At 36.3% G+C, this 15,974-nt stretch overlaps 1 non-coding gene across 1 annotated transcript; it reads left to right on the top strand.

Annotated features, from left to right (window-relative positions):
• Positions 1-8,622: 8,622 nt before the first annotated feature.
• On the top strand, positions 8,623-8,728 carry LOC124889049. Its single transcript, XR_007047666.1, has one exon. It is a non-coding gene; the product is annotated as a small nucleolar RNA R71 (small nucleolar RNA).
• The last annotated feature ends 7,246 nt before the right edge of the window (positions 8,729-15,974 follow it).

Below are 15,974 nucleotides of genomic sequence, written 5' to 3'. Positions count from 1 at the left end.
CGTGTCACTGGAATTTGCTCCTCAAAATATGACTAAGTGTTAAAACTTTTCACATCGACACAACGCGTTGACATGGCGTCGATGCACTGGAAGTTGCAGATGAATTTTTTTCTAAGGTGCAGAACTTACGCATAGACGTGATGCATTAACATCGCATCAATGAAATGGAAGTTGCTCTTCAAATTTGGCTAAGTCACACTTTTTACTAATCAATGCGATGCATCGAGATAGCATCTTATCACTAGAATTTTTTCCCCATTTTCTCTCTTTCTTACTGTCAATCCTTTGCTCTATTCTTTTATCCTTACTCTCTTGCATCTACAATGTTTTTGACTTTTATCAACATGGTCTTTTGCATCTTCATGATATGCATCCAATTTTTTTCCGAATCCATGAGAAATTTACCCTGTATCTCTAATCACATTGGTTAGCCACCAAACAAAATTTAGCTCACAATTCAATATAATTAGCATAATTTTTCATTCTCAAAACAAGTCCAAATATAGGTAAATAGCGGTGTTTGGACATATAAATACGTCCAATATCTCCATACCACACTTAAAACCTTGTTCGTCCTCAAGCAATTTCAAGCAACACCATCATCAAACATTCTAATCACAACTTAAGAGTCATGCTAGTGTTGGGCACATGAACACTTTATTTTACTCCTCATCATCCAAACAGTGACATTCAATTTGTTGGCAAACTTAATAAAAGCACGCAATCAAGCAACTCAATAAGTAATCCGGACTGTCATCCACATACACCCTCAGAACAAGAAAGTTCTCCCCATATCACTCATAATTTAGCAATCTTAATCAGGAGGGAAATATCAAAATTCAATCACTCTCACTCAACAAAGAATTCATACATAATAGGTGATGAACCATAGGCTTGCCCTTAGTGTATCACTCCACTAATAGTTGGATGTTTAAATGTAGGGTCAAATAGGTCTTTTTATGATTGTAATGTAGGCTAAGGGAAGGGTAGGAACTATTTGGAAAATAGTAACTAATCTCCCTAAGCACTTTAATACATAACCACCTTCCATCAAAGTCACATTTTGTCAACCCACTTTTCATTTCATTATCTTTACACATCCATTTTACTACCCAATTCTTTCTAAGCAGATTAACAACACTACGGTAGAAGTATTTTTCTTTTTACATCATAATTCAATTTTCAGCTTTTCTTCATACCACAATTCTTGTTACGCACCCCTATAGTAGCCACTCTCAACCTAAGCAATTTTTCTTAGTTGGGGTGTACATTGTCCTTAATGGACCAGGGCCAAAACAGGTTCATTGTAATAGAAAAATTGGGTAACAATAACTGAAATTTTCATGACATATTTTTTTAACTCCTGACCATCACAATTAAATGCACAACGAACGCTTCTCAAGGGCTTCACTTTCACCTTTGTCCTTCATTATATTTCCATTCCCTCTTATTCCATCATCTGTATTAAAGCTCTTAGGAACTAAGGATCGAATTAAGGTCTATCAAAGAAAGGATTTGGCTACGAATGAGGCTACCAAAGAAATCAGGCTATAGGCTCAACGGGACTAACCAAGGTTATGCATAAGATAGGTAAATAAAGTCTTTACAATTTGGTAAACAAAGAAATGCCAAAATCACTTCGTACACCCAACACCCTTTATTTTGCTTTGTAAACACATTGGGAAAGTTCTACTCATTCCTATGCATGTAGAATATAAACAAATTCTCACTCATTCAATGAATGCTAAGAATCAAGTCGGATCCTTATGATTTCCGATATTGCACTTTATCAACTTCAATATTTAGACAATCAAATCAAACTACACATGGGGATTTAAAAACTAAAAGAATCTCATTTTGTTTAAATTAGAACATTTTTTTCCTAACACACTGCATTTTTCAAAGGTCACAATTAGGGTCGTATCATCTTCTTAGCTTCTAAAAATACACTCCCCTTAAGACGGTCGTCATCTATCTATCATAGGGGAAGGCAACTAACTATGACATTGCATAAATAAAATTTTCAAAAAGCGCATGCATAATACTTGTAATATGAAAATTACCACAAAGAGTGAAAATAAAATACTGTAAATAAAACAAACACTTTTTAAGTAATTTTCCAAAGAGGGCAATCATTTTTCCAAAAATGGAAATATTGTCAACTTACAACCCACAAAATATAAAATAAAAATAAAAAATTTTCAACCAACACAACGAAAAACCAACATTGTTTAGATATTAAAAACAAAAGAGATAAAGATGAAGATGATCAATGACCAACCACCCCACACTTAACACTATCCCAGTGCTAGCAATATGTGTAAGGTAGGGTGGCATCGTACACCCTGCTTAGTCAAACAATACCATGGCTATCACATCAGCATCAGCATAAGCACCATCATCATCACCTAAGTCATCACCAGAATCTCTATCATAAGACTGCTCCTAATCCTCGAACTCATCATCAGAATAAGTTATGCGCCTTTCCTTGTCTTTTGGGACGTCATCATCTACTGGCTTATCAAAATCTGGGACAATTCACAACAAACTCCGAGCATGAGGTCCTAATAGATAGTCCAGCTCTACCGCATGAATCTCCTATTGGATGGTTGGACGCCCCCCAGTCCTCTACTATAACATAGTCAACCCATACATACGGGCTATTATCTTATGGATAAGCTTCACTCTAGGGCATAGTCAAATTTACAGCATGGCGAGTTGGTCCCTTGGTGCAACAAATATCAAATGGCCTAACTCCAACAAGTGGCAAATAATATACCTCCTCCTCGGTCATACCTTTTTGCCTCAAAAATCTAGTAAGCAACACTCTGAATCAATATATATGACCCCCTATGAATCGAGCCTTCCTCATCGTGGAAAAAATAATGGCACTCATATTCACATCCACATCATCACGCATCAAAGCATAAATAAGATACATCCTCTCGCGGGTCACCTCAGTCATATATTTCCCATGAATATGGTAGGTATAGATGAATATGCCTCCCTGTGTAGATGAGTAAACAGAAGTTATACATGCATGCATGCCCCTTTATGGCGAATCCACCTCACTTTAGATCTAGTGCCGCGTAGGAGATGAGGGATATGCTGATATGGTAGCTTAATGATCATTGTCTTTATTGGCTTTGGATCTAAAAAGGGTGCACCTAATAACTCATTAACAATATTTACAGTGAAAGTTATCACATGACCACGTACCTCGACCTTAGAATCTTTTGGGTTCCAATTCACATAGAATTCCAAAAATAATTTTAAGTTGCATGCACTCGGCTGCCCAAATAGAAAATTCATGTGGTGGGCCTCTATCTTTCTCACTATAGATGGATATTCTTTCATCAATCTTGCCCTATTGATAAATTGATCGGCTGATATTTTGAATCTTTGTGCTGCGAGTACAACTTTCCTCCTGGTGCTAACATAGCCTTAGTTCTAAACTGTTTTTGACCCCTCAGAACATGTGGGGATACAGGCACCCGATCAACTTTCTGGATCCTCTTATGCTTGGTCTCAGATGGTTTAGCTGCACTCTTTCCCTTGCTTCTTTGTTGATGGCTGCTCGATATTTACCTTTTACCTTTTTCTTACTATGTATCACCTACTTACTTAGTTAAAAGCCCATGTTCATCATTTTTTCATCTTTTCTTTCTCCATCAATTTTTTGGTTTCTGCACATCAATCAAAATTAACGAAATCATGTAAGTAAAAGTAGGTTACCTCCTACCAAGCACCTTATTTTTTTCGTGGAATAACTCATCCTTTTGAATTTTTCTTTTTTTGTTCTTAACAACTAATAATTAAACTTCTTATTACATTAAATTTGTGGGTTGCCTCCCACAGAGCGCCTTATTTTACGTCGTGGCACGACTTAGCTCCGTTCTACTCATAAGCAAAAATGATGGACTCTTTGTGCTTATCTAGATGATCTACCTAGTAATGTTCTACGCATTGTCCATTCACCAGAAAATACTCTATCTTCTCTTTATTCCACAACTCCACAGCTCTATGAGGTGCCATTCACACCACCTCAAAAGATCCAAACCATTTAGATTGTAATTTACCCGGGAATAACTTAAGCCTTAAATTGAATAATAAAATAAGCTGTTCAGGTTTAAACACTCTCTCTTGAATTTATTTATCATGCCACCTTTTGGTATTCTCCTTATATATCTTGGAATTTTCATAGGCATAAATCCTAAACGCATTAAGCTCATTCAGCTGCAATAATCGTTTCTCCCTCGCGGATTTCATCTCAAAATTCAATTTGTTTATGACTCAATATGCTTGATGTTATAGATCTACAAGTAGATGGAATTCTTTACCATAAACCAAGTGATATGGATACTTCCCAATGGGTGCCTTGTAATCTATTTTGTAAGCCTAAAGTGTGTCATCTAACTTCTCAGCCCAATCTTTTTGCTGCCCATTCACCGTCTTTTGCAGTATCTGCTTAATCTCCCAGTTGGAAACCTCAACTTGTCCACTTGTTTGGGGATGATATACTGTATCAACCTTGTGCCTAACACATATTTATCAAGAAGATTTTTAAACCAAGTGTTGATAAAGTGCGTACCTCCATCACTAATTATCGCTCTAGGTGTACTAAATCTAGAAAATATATTCATAAATTTCAGCACCACTCTTGTAACATTTGTCGGGCTAGCTACACCTTCCACCCATTTAAAGATGTAGTCAACCACTACAAGAATGTACATATTTGATTTTGAAGGTGGGAATAGGCCCACGAAATTGATCCCCCAAACATCAAAGACTTCGACTTATAAAATATTATTGAGAGGCATCTCATGACCCCTAGATATAGTGTCTAAGCTTTAACATTGATCACAATTCTTCACAAAAGTAATTGCATCTCTAAATAACATAGGCAAAAAAAAAACTTAGTGTAGCACTTTTATGGCAGTCCTTTAACCCTATGATGTCCATCATAAAGTGATGAGTGACAATCTTCAAACACCTTTGAAAATTCAGCCTTTGAGATATACCTATGAATAACTCCATCTAGGCCCTATTTAAGGAGATATGGTTCATCCCAAATATAGGCACGAGAATTATAATGTAATTTCTTCCTTTGTTGTGTAGTGGCATCAGGAGGATACACCTCACAAGCTATCAAATTCACAATATCAGCATACCATGGGAACTCAACTGCATCTAAAGACAACAAATTTTTATTAGGCTTAATGCTTCGAGAGTCATCAACAATATTGTTTCGACTTTCTAGTCGTGACAAGTGGTCAGCAACTTGATTTTTAGCTCCCTTCTGATCTCGAACCTGAAGATCAAATTCTTGTGGTAGCAGAATCCATCTAATTGGTCGGGGCTTTGCATCCTTCTTGTTCATAAGATACTTAATGGAAGCATGGTCAGTATGAACAATGACCTAAGTGCTAACTAAGTAAGATCTAAACTTGTCAAATGTGTATACCATTTCCAACATCTCTTTCTCTATAACTATTTAATTAACTTGAGCATCATTCAACACTTTGCTAGCATAGTAGATCAAGAAAAATACCTTATCTCTTATTTGACCCAAAACTGCTTCCAAAGTAACATCATTAGCATCACACATCAGCTCAAATGGTAACTCAAAACCTGGTGCGATCCAAATAGGTGCTTCAATCAAATTCTTCTTTAGTTTTTCAAAAGCTTCTAGAAATCAACTCCAAACTTGAACTTTACCTCTTTCTCTAATAATTTGCACATGAGGCTTGCAATCTTTGAGAAATTTTGAATGAACCGCCTATAAAAACCTATATGTCCTAGAAAGCTCCGCACACCTTTGGCTGTGACTTGATGTGGAAACTTTTCAATCACTTCAACCATCACCTTATCTACTTAGAGTCCTTTACATAACACTTTATGGCCTAGGATAATTCCTTTCTTAACAATAAAGTGACACCTTTCCCAATTTAGCACCAGGTTTGTCTCTTCACATCGAGCTAGATTTCTGTTAAGATTCTACAAGCACTTTTCAAAAGAATTACCATACATGGAGAAATCATCCATGAATACCCCAACAAAGTCTTAAACCATGTCTGATAATATTACCATCATATATCTCTGAAATATAGTAGGTGCATTGCATAAGCCAAAAGGCATGCGTCTGAATATGTATATGTCATAGGAATAAGTGACAGTGGTCTTCTCTTGGTCTTCTGGTGCTATAATAATTTGATTGTAGCTGGAGTACCCATCTAAAATACAATAATACTCTTGTCCTACAAATCTATCCAGCATTTGGTCAATGAAAGGAATTGGATTGTTATCTTTACGAGTTGCTTCCTTCAACTTTCGATGGTCAATACAGATACTCCAATCAGTCACCATAGGTGTGGGGATCATCTCATTATTATCATTATTTACCACAATCATCCCTCCTTTTTTGGGTAAATAATGCACTGGACTCACCTATTTGCTATTGGAAATTAGGTAGACAATACCATTATCTAACCACTTGATCACTTCCTTTCTGACCACCTCCTTCATTACAAGATTCAACTTTTTTTGTTGTTTCACTTTTGGTCTGTAACCCTCTTACATATAGATTTTATGCATGCAAAATATTGTATTGGTTCCTGTACTATCAGATATTTTCCAACCAATTGCCTTTTTTCTTCTCTTTAAAATTGCTATGGCTTCATTTACCTGTATATCTGATAATCCTTCTAATAAAATAATAGGCAAAGTATCTTGGTCATTAAGAAAACATATTGTAAATGCAGAAGAAGAACCTTAAGCTCCAAGTTAGGAGCTTCTTTAACTGAGGCCTTAGGTGATGGACTGATTGGCCTGTTCAATGGTCAAAAGGCACTTTGTTCGTCTCAATTACTGCCAAATTCATGACCTATACTATTTCTAATTCTTTCACATCTCCATAAATATCAGGACCCATCAAAGCTCGCTCTAATGGATCATCAAACAACAGCGAATGCCAATCCAAAGCAATGTCAATAACTGATATAGATTACAACTCCTCATATATAGCTGGCATTTTGAGTGCCTTGTACACATCAAATACTTCTACTTTATCATGCACTTGTATTGTCATTTTCCCAGCTACTACATCAATTAATGACTGTCCCATTGGTAAGAAGGGTCTTTTAAGAATAAATGAAACCATAGGTTCAACCTCAAATTCATCAATTATTAAATCTATTAAAAAGATTAAAGATCCTACTTGCACCAACACATCTTCAACATTACCATCCGGCCTAGCAAGTGATCGATCTGGCAACTGTAAAATAATAGTAGTGGCTTTGGGACTCTCACGACCCATCTTCTGGTACCATGATGTGGGCATAATATTTATGCTAGCTCTCAAGTCGCATAATCCAGATGTACAAATGGTCTATTTAATGGTAATCTACAAGCTAAAACTCCTTAAGCTTTATGGGCAATTTGTTTTGAATCTTGGACGTACACTCTTAAGTAAGTGCAACTGTAGCATATTAGGTCAACCGGTTCTTATTTGCAAATATGTCCTTCAAGTATTTTGCATATTTTGGCACACTCTACAGAATGTTAACAAGAGGAAGATTTACTTAAACCTGCTTCAGAAGATCTAAGAACTTCTTTTAAATCTCCTCCTCTTGATGTTTTCTTTCCCTTTAAGGAAAGGGTAAGGGAAGAGTCTTCTTCTCCATATGAATTTTTTCACTTGCTGTGTTGTACTTGACTTCTTTCTCTGCATTATTTTTAGCACCCTCATCATTGATTGGTGGACTAACCTGCTCCTAAACTGTCTTCTTAGTTTGCAACCCACTCTTTATTATAACCACATTTACCTGCTTGGGATTTGTCTATGTATCGCTAGGTAATGCTCCTTGAGGCCTTCTATTTTGTACCCCTACAATTTGACCAAGTTTCAACTCTAGATTTCTCATAAGCAATTGTGGACTATTTAACTCAGTTGTAAACTGTGCCTATTGAGTCTTAATTTCTGTTGCAAATTGCGCTTGTTGAGCCATAAACTGCTTCATTAATTCCTCCTTATTGCCAGTTTGAGAAGTAATAGCTTGATTATTCTGAATCGGCTGTTGATTTAGTTGCACTTGTCCCTTGTACTGATTTGTATTCTGCGCCTGATTTCCACCCCATGAGAAATTGGGATAGTTCCTCCAATTGGGATTATAAGTTTTACCAAAATGTTATTTTCCATGCTGATTCGTATTTCCCACATAGTTGATAAAATCTGGATTAACAGAACATCCATTTGTTGTGTGGTCACCACTTCCGCAAATGTCACACCAAGAATTCACCTGTTGGACTGCATTTGTTGTGGCTTCTAGTTATGTAACACCCAAATTTATGGTATTAAGCTGAGTAATCATATAATTTTGCATGCCTGTGATCTATTTCTATAATGCGGTGAACTGATCCACCTCCAATACATCTACAAGCTTTCTAAGAGTATTTCTCGAATCTGCATGCTAGTCAGGGTTACCTTGTGAAATCTGATTCAGCAGTGTGTACAATTCTTCATATATTTTCTCAAGATCCTATCCACCTGCTGTTGAATCCAAGAGAATCTTTGTATTTGGCTCCAATCCCTCAACAAAAGTATGCACAAAAACATTATTTGACTGATGATGGTGAGGGTAATTTCTGATCATACCCTTAAATCTCTCCTAAGCTTAGTATAGATTCTCTCTTTTTTTTTTCTAAAACTCAAGATCTCACTCCTCAAGCGTGCAGTCTTCCCAGATGGAAAAAATCGAATAAGAAATTTTCGAGCTAGATCTTCCCAAGTAGTGATGGAGAGTGGTGGTTCAGCATATAACCACCTTTTTGATTACCCCATTAGAAAGGGGAAAAAGTGTCAACCTGACATAATCAGAACTCACCCCTTCATAAATATAAGTATCACTTATTTCAAAGAAGGTTTATATGTGCTACTGCGGATCTTTATGTGAAAGGTCATGAAATTGCCCCACTGAATTTAGCAATTGCACTATATTCTGCATTAATTCAAATCAACCTCCTGGTTTGGGCTTGAGAATACTGCTCATAACATGGTTCATGAGTGGGATTCCCACCTCATGAATAGGTCTAGTAGTTGGTTGTGCAGGAATAACTGGAATAACAGGAGGCGGAATATTTTTTGCATTTGGATCACTAGTTCCTTTTTTTGTTCAGCCATTCTTTGCCTTTATTGAAAGAGCTATTTTGGTTAGGTAAAATGCTCTACCAACTCTTTATCTCTCGCCAGTCCTGGATTCAGCTAAACCTACAAAAATTAAGCCGTTAAGATCAAGTCGTTAACATTTAAACTTAATATTACAAATCAAAAATTAGCAATTTACTAATTATATTAGTCCCCTGCAACAGTGCCAAAAACTTGTTGCGGCTCAGATACACATGCAAGTGGATGTGATCGTACAAGTAATATAGTGATTTAGACAATCAGATAGCATTCCCATGAGGACTAAGAAACTAGAAATTTAACCAACTTTAATTCTAGACAATGAGTATTAAGTTTTGTAAAGTATCAAGATTATTTTTAACTTGAGAATAAAAATATAAATAAATTAATTAGAAATAAAAGTTTATGCCTAAAGCAAAGCAAGCAACGGTTGTAACCAATAATGATAAGAATTTCAAGGTTGAGGCTTTTCGAACAAGCATACAAATCTTCTTTCTTATAGTAGTCTAATTGGTTATCAGGTTGTTGGTTCACAAGGTTTAAGTAATGATTTCTATCTCCCAACCTCAAATCTTCTATCTATTGAATATTGCAGCTACAACTCCCACAAAGATACAAAAATTCTTCCAGATTCATTAAGCACTCTTCTTGTAATTGAATCAAACAAGGCTTCTAGTTATATCCCCATCCTAGATGCTAATTCAAAACCCTTATTTTATAAAAGGGTAAAAACCTTGCTCCTTAATTTCCTCATTCTAATCTATGATTCTCCTCCTGGATTTACATAGAAATATAAATTTATTCTAATGGTGGCCAAGCATTAAAATAGTAAGTTCAAGAAATTAAGAACAACCCATGTGATAATACAAAAAGAAAATACTATAAAGAATATCAAAGAATAATCATGTTCTTGGCCTCAAACCCAGAACAAGGGTATTTAGCCACTCATGTTTTGATTAAACATCAAAAACAAGTATTTAATCATACCCAAAATTAGTATTGAGGTAAAGAAGTTCAAAAGAAATAATAAGAACCCTAAAATAAAGAATTCTATGCTTTTCTGCTGCTGTTATGCTTGCCAAAGTCTTTGGAATTGTGCTAATGTGTTCCTTTTATACGTGGGAAAATTTCACCAGACTGAGGCCTTGACGTGATGCATCGATAATCATGTCAACAAAGCCAATGCATTGTGTAAACATTGCGTTGATGCACTGGTATTTACCTATAAAAGTTAGACTATGTCAAGTTCTTCTCTACACGATGTGACGTGTTGACATTGTTTGCTCCTCAAAATATGACTGAGTGTCAAAACTTTTCACATCAACACGATGCGTTGACATCACGTCGATGCATTGGAAGTTGTAGGAAAAAATTTTCTAAGGCATAGAACTTACGCATTGACGCAATCCGTTGACATCACATCGATGCACTAGAAGTTGCTTGTTAAATGTTGGCTAAGGCACACTTTTTACCAGTCGAGATAGTGTCACATCACTGGAATTTTTCTCCATTTTCTCTCTTTCTTTCTGTCAATCCTTTGCTCCATTCTTTTATCATTACTCTCGTGCATCTACAATGTTTTTTACTTTGATCAACATGGTCTCTTACATCTTCATGATATGCATCCAATTTTTTTCCAAATCCAAGAGAAATCTACCTTGTATCTCTAATCATATCAGTTTTCCACTAAACATAATTTAGCTCACAATTTAATATAATTAGCATAATTTTCATTCTCAAAACAAGTCCAAATATGGGTAAATAGTGGTGTTTGGACGTATAAATACGCCTAAGATTAGCATGCAAAGTATTGAGTTGGTTTAACAAAACACGATAAGCGTACAAAATTGAGAAGCTAGGGGGAATAGAATCATAGTATTCACCTGCACTAATTACAACCAAAGTTAGTATAGTTACTTTCTCGAGATTACTACATCAGAACCCCTCATTTTGCTTTTCTTGTTCTGCACGTTGACTACAACTGCTGAGATCTAGAAAGCTACACATCCCCTTGGGATTTGACCCCAACCTCTGTTGGGTTACTATATTTTGACAGCGACTGTATAACCATCTGATAGAAATTATTATTTGGATGTCATCAAAATTTTGGCATCATTACCGAGCAACACACTGTTAATTTATGATTTAAAGTTGTTGCAGTTTTTGGATTTTACTTTTTGTTCTTAGTTGAGCATACGCCAGTGTATGCCTAGCATACAAAGTAGAGGCAATCCATTACTCTAACTTAATCCAAACCCAGAGAGGATCCTACAAATACTGGGTAGGATGTTTGAGCATAAAAGATATGAACCTCCTAAAGGGGTTCGTGATATTGTACCTCTCCCTTCTCCCGAAGAAGTATAGGATATCATTAAGTGATAGACTCGTGAGCTATTAGCTTAAGGTATTGTAGAGAGGAGGACAACGAAAGAAGCTCAGTGGGTAGCTAGAGAGGAAGAGCTAGCTGAGTAGAGATAAGAAGCAGACCATCGAGCAGCACTCAATAAAAACCAGAACAAAGCTAGAGGTGCCCGTGTTCAAGTAACCCAAGTTTATCAGTATGTTAAGCCATATATAGATGATAAAGAAGACTTGGGATATGTTGAACCAATAGATACTGGAGCCTTAGTTCCTCTTGTTTCTTACCCAGGCATCAAGTTTGATATCACAAGTGCAATGATCGAGCTTCTAAATCTGAAGGGTGTGTTTCCAGGGCTTCCTACAGATGATTTAAACTTGCATCTTCCCAATTTCCTTAGGATCTATAATCTGTATACCAATCCTGGGATAAATCAAGACACACTTAGACTTAGGCTATTCATCTTCTCACTTACAGAAGAAGCATCTTTATGGCTAGGGGGACATCCAAGAGGCTTTATCACAACATGGAATGAGTTATACAAGAAATTTTTGAATAGGTCCCTTCCTATATCTAGGATGTTGCAGCTCAAGGAAGATATTTATAACTTTAGGTTGCTGCAGTCATAGTTTATGTACGAGGCTTGGTTTAGGTTTAAGAAGAAGCTGAGCATAGTTCTGAATCATCGGTTGTCAAGGACAAGCTTATTAGAGATATTCTACAAAACCCTATCCATTAGCTCATGAGCCATGGCAGAAATAATATTTTGAGAAACTTTTATGAGACTACGCTGGGAGGCAGCTTCAGAGATGTTAGATCAAATAGCTCACTAAGATAGGGTGGCAAACTCATGAGGCTGAGAGGGGATCTGGCACTTATGCTATTGGTGCCTCCTACGACCAGAAAATAGTTGATGACATAGTTGTGCAAGAGATTGCATTGCTAAGAACTTATCTTAGGATACTTATAAATTCACTTGCAGTAGAGATTTTAGAGAAGATAAATGCAGTAGAAGAACAAGGGTCAGATTCCAAAGCATATGAGTCAAAATTAGAGAAGGAAGAAAATTATTTGGATTGTCAATTAGCGGGTTTCCAATCTCAAGGGAAAGGAAACCAAGGTCAGAACTATTATAATAGATATATAGACCATAGCAGATATCGAGATAGTGACTAGATAAAGAAGGATAACTATAAAGAGAAGGGAGATAGATACATTCCACCTGGTAGATGAGATGCAGAATTCAGAATGGAAGATATGCTGGCTAAGCTGGTGAAGTGTCAAAAAAATCAAGAGATCATCCTTAAATAGATTAAGGTCAATATTTTATGATTGGCCCAAAAGGTTGAGTCACATGCTACTGCTATCAAGTAGTTGGAGCACCAGTTCAGGCAAATGTCAACAACTCTGAATCAAAGGCAACCAAGTACCCTTTCGAGCAATATAATGCAAAATCCAAAAAACAATGGTCATGTACTATCTATTAACATAAGGAGTGGTATCAATACTATGAATGTCCCATGACCTACTGTGTAATATGATGATAATGAGACACCTATTATTGATTTTGAGAAGGTAAGAGGTGATAACGGTAAATCTGCTAAAGATAAAGGTAAGGTTTTGGTCACTAAGTCAAAAATCAATAAATTCTGAGACCACCCCCACCTTATCCTTAGAGATTAAGGAAAAATAAAGAGGAAGGTAAGTTCAAGCAATACATTAATATGTTGATAAAATTGAGGTTAAACATACCTCTTCTAAAGGCATTGGAACAGATTTCTGGATACACCGGGTTCATGAAATAGTTGGTCACAAGAAAGAAAGGAACAATATTTGAGTATGTTGATGGTGTGCACCGCTGTAATGCATTCACGACTAGGTCTTTGGAACAAAAAAAGGGTGATCCTAGTGCATTCACTATATCATAAACTATTAGGTCATCCCAATTTGCCAGAGCCTTGTGTGATTTAGGGGGCAATATTAATTTGATATCGTTTGTTATATTCAAGTAGCAAGGTTTGAACCCTATGAACTAAGTTTGATTTTGTTGTTAATGCTTGAGAGTACAATGAAGAATCCTATATGAATATTTTTTGATGTTATCATGAGGGTGGATAATATCATATTTCTGACTAACTTTGTCATCCTTAACTGTGAAGTTGACACCGAGATGCCCATTATATTGGGGAGACCGTTTATGGCCACAGGCAGAGCAATGGTTTACATGGAGAAAGATGAGAAAAAATTTAGAATCAATAGTGAGGAGGCTACCTTCAACATTCAAAAGTCAATGAAAAAGCCTACAATATGAGGGCAGTGTCGATGATGATTGAATTGATGACCTTGGAGGATATTCCTATAGGTATCTTGATGCATTTTGATTAATAAAGATACCCATGTTATGAAGCGATATTAAATCAAGTGCTGGATGGGAGGCAACCTATGGTCTTGTTGGTGAAGTCTGAGTAACCAACATAGCCACAAGCGTTGAGTGGGAGGCAACCCACTATTTTTAATGTTCATGTTTTTATTTTTTTATCTTTTGTAGATTTTTATCACATGGTATAGCATAAAATTCTTACATTTATCGATTTCCAAGAAGGGGATTATGTGATCAACCCATCATGGTCATAAGGACCACACAGTAAGTTGATTAATAAGTTGAAAATTTGAAATTTTAGGGATGAAAAATTGTAAGTTATAGAATTTGGTATCTAATTTTACTTTTGGTCCCTAAAACTTAGGTTGAAGGACCCTAAGTACATGGAAAACTATCAAAATGCCAAGTCCGAGTTGCACAAAAGTAGACCAAAAATTTTAACCCGGTAACTGCGCCAGTACCTACTGGCCGCAGGTGGTACCTACGCAGAACCAGAAATCGGGTGGTGGCTGCAGGTACAAGTCACGGTTAGGTCAAATTTTCGGCCCACCAACACTTAAATATGACCTAAAATACCCCCCCCACACACACACACCTATATAAAAACATTCTTACCTTTATTCTAACTCATTCAAATCCTCAAAATTTCACTTTTCTTATTTAATTCAAACTTTCCTCTTAAAATACAAAATCACCCCACACTCAAATAAAGGTTAAATTGTCACTTGTTTGGGATACCAACTTGTTCCAACATGATAAAACTTGTTCCAACTTTTGTTTGCTTGATTTCTTCATTATTATATTCTAGTTCTTCATATAAAAGGTAACTTTCTTAGGTCCTATTGGTTATGTATTGATCTATCTATTGATTAAACAACTTGATACGTATATTCTATTGCAAAATATATCAAAACTATCAATCTTGTATTTTGTATCCTTGATGTATCCTAAAAACTTAATGTAGGACCATGTTTTGAAGAAAAATCTAAAGTTAGGCCCCCAATCGGAAGTTGCACTCGAGTGAATGAAAGTAACACCAATAGTTAAGCATGTTTGTTTGTTTTGAAATTTATGATTTTTGATTGGTGTGTGCTCATTGGACTTGTTGGAATTTCAAATACGTTATAAGGGTGCAAAAACTGAGAAAAAAAATGAACTTTTTGAATTTTGAGTTTTTATTCAACTCTTGTTATACCTCACTTTTCGTTGGAAACTAACAAGTAGTTTTTCAGGTACATATTGCACCTAAATCAGTGAAGAAAAAAAAGGTCAATACTTTAAGGAGATGAGCAGAGTCTCTCGAGCCTTGTGGTTAATTGGATGAGTATCTGAGGCAGCAACATAGAGACACTACCACTTGGGTGACATGCAGAGTTATGAGAAAATAGACTCGCTAAGATGCTCATACAGTTGTTGACCACTGCAAGATGAAGTCCAAAAAGATATCACCACCATATACTCTTATACTAGATGATGTAGAGAAGGAGACAGAGTCTGAGTCCACTCTACAAGTTGTTTCTTAGGACCCCTAGTATGAGAAAGGGTCTTAGAATTCATTTGATGAGGTTGACCAAGACAAGCCATTTGCGATATACCAATTTGCGTAGGGTATTGCTACTCATCTATAGTAAATAGTGGTACTCCATTCCTATAAAGTTACAAAGTAGCCTTTCCATAATACATCAGTACAGTAGAGCCCCTCACCTGCACATGCCTAGAGGCACCTCTCGAGGAGGGACCTTCGAGGTGGTGTATGGAAGGGATGCGTAATACATTTTTTCTTAACAGTTATTGTTGGGATCTAGACAGGCTCATAAGGTGTATTTATGAGGGTGCCGAATTGACCTTTCAGGGCTAGATCGAGTACCACAGCTGAAGGTAATATTTGATAGATATCAGCTAGAGTGGATGACTAGGCCAGTGATTCTTATATCCCAGCTATGGTATAGGAATTTTATACGTCCTATAGAACTACTATAGTCCTTTTTATATTCTATCATCCAGGCTAGATAAGATTTTCTTGGAAGCCACAGCTTGAGCATACACTAGTTAGA

The sequence above is a fragment of the Capsicum annuum genome, chromosome 11, assembly GCF_002878395.1.
Source record: "Capsicum annuum cultivar UCD-10X-F1 chromosome 11, UCD10Xv1.1, whole genome shotgun sequence".
NCBI lineage: Eukaryota > Viridiplantae > Streptophyta > Magnoliopsida > Solanales > Solanaceae > Capsicum > Capsicum annuum.
Note: the sequence above shows the minus strand (reverse complement) of the source record. Positions and strands in the feature narration are given on the sequence as shown.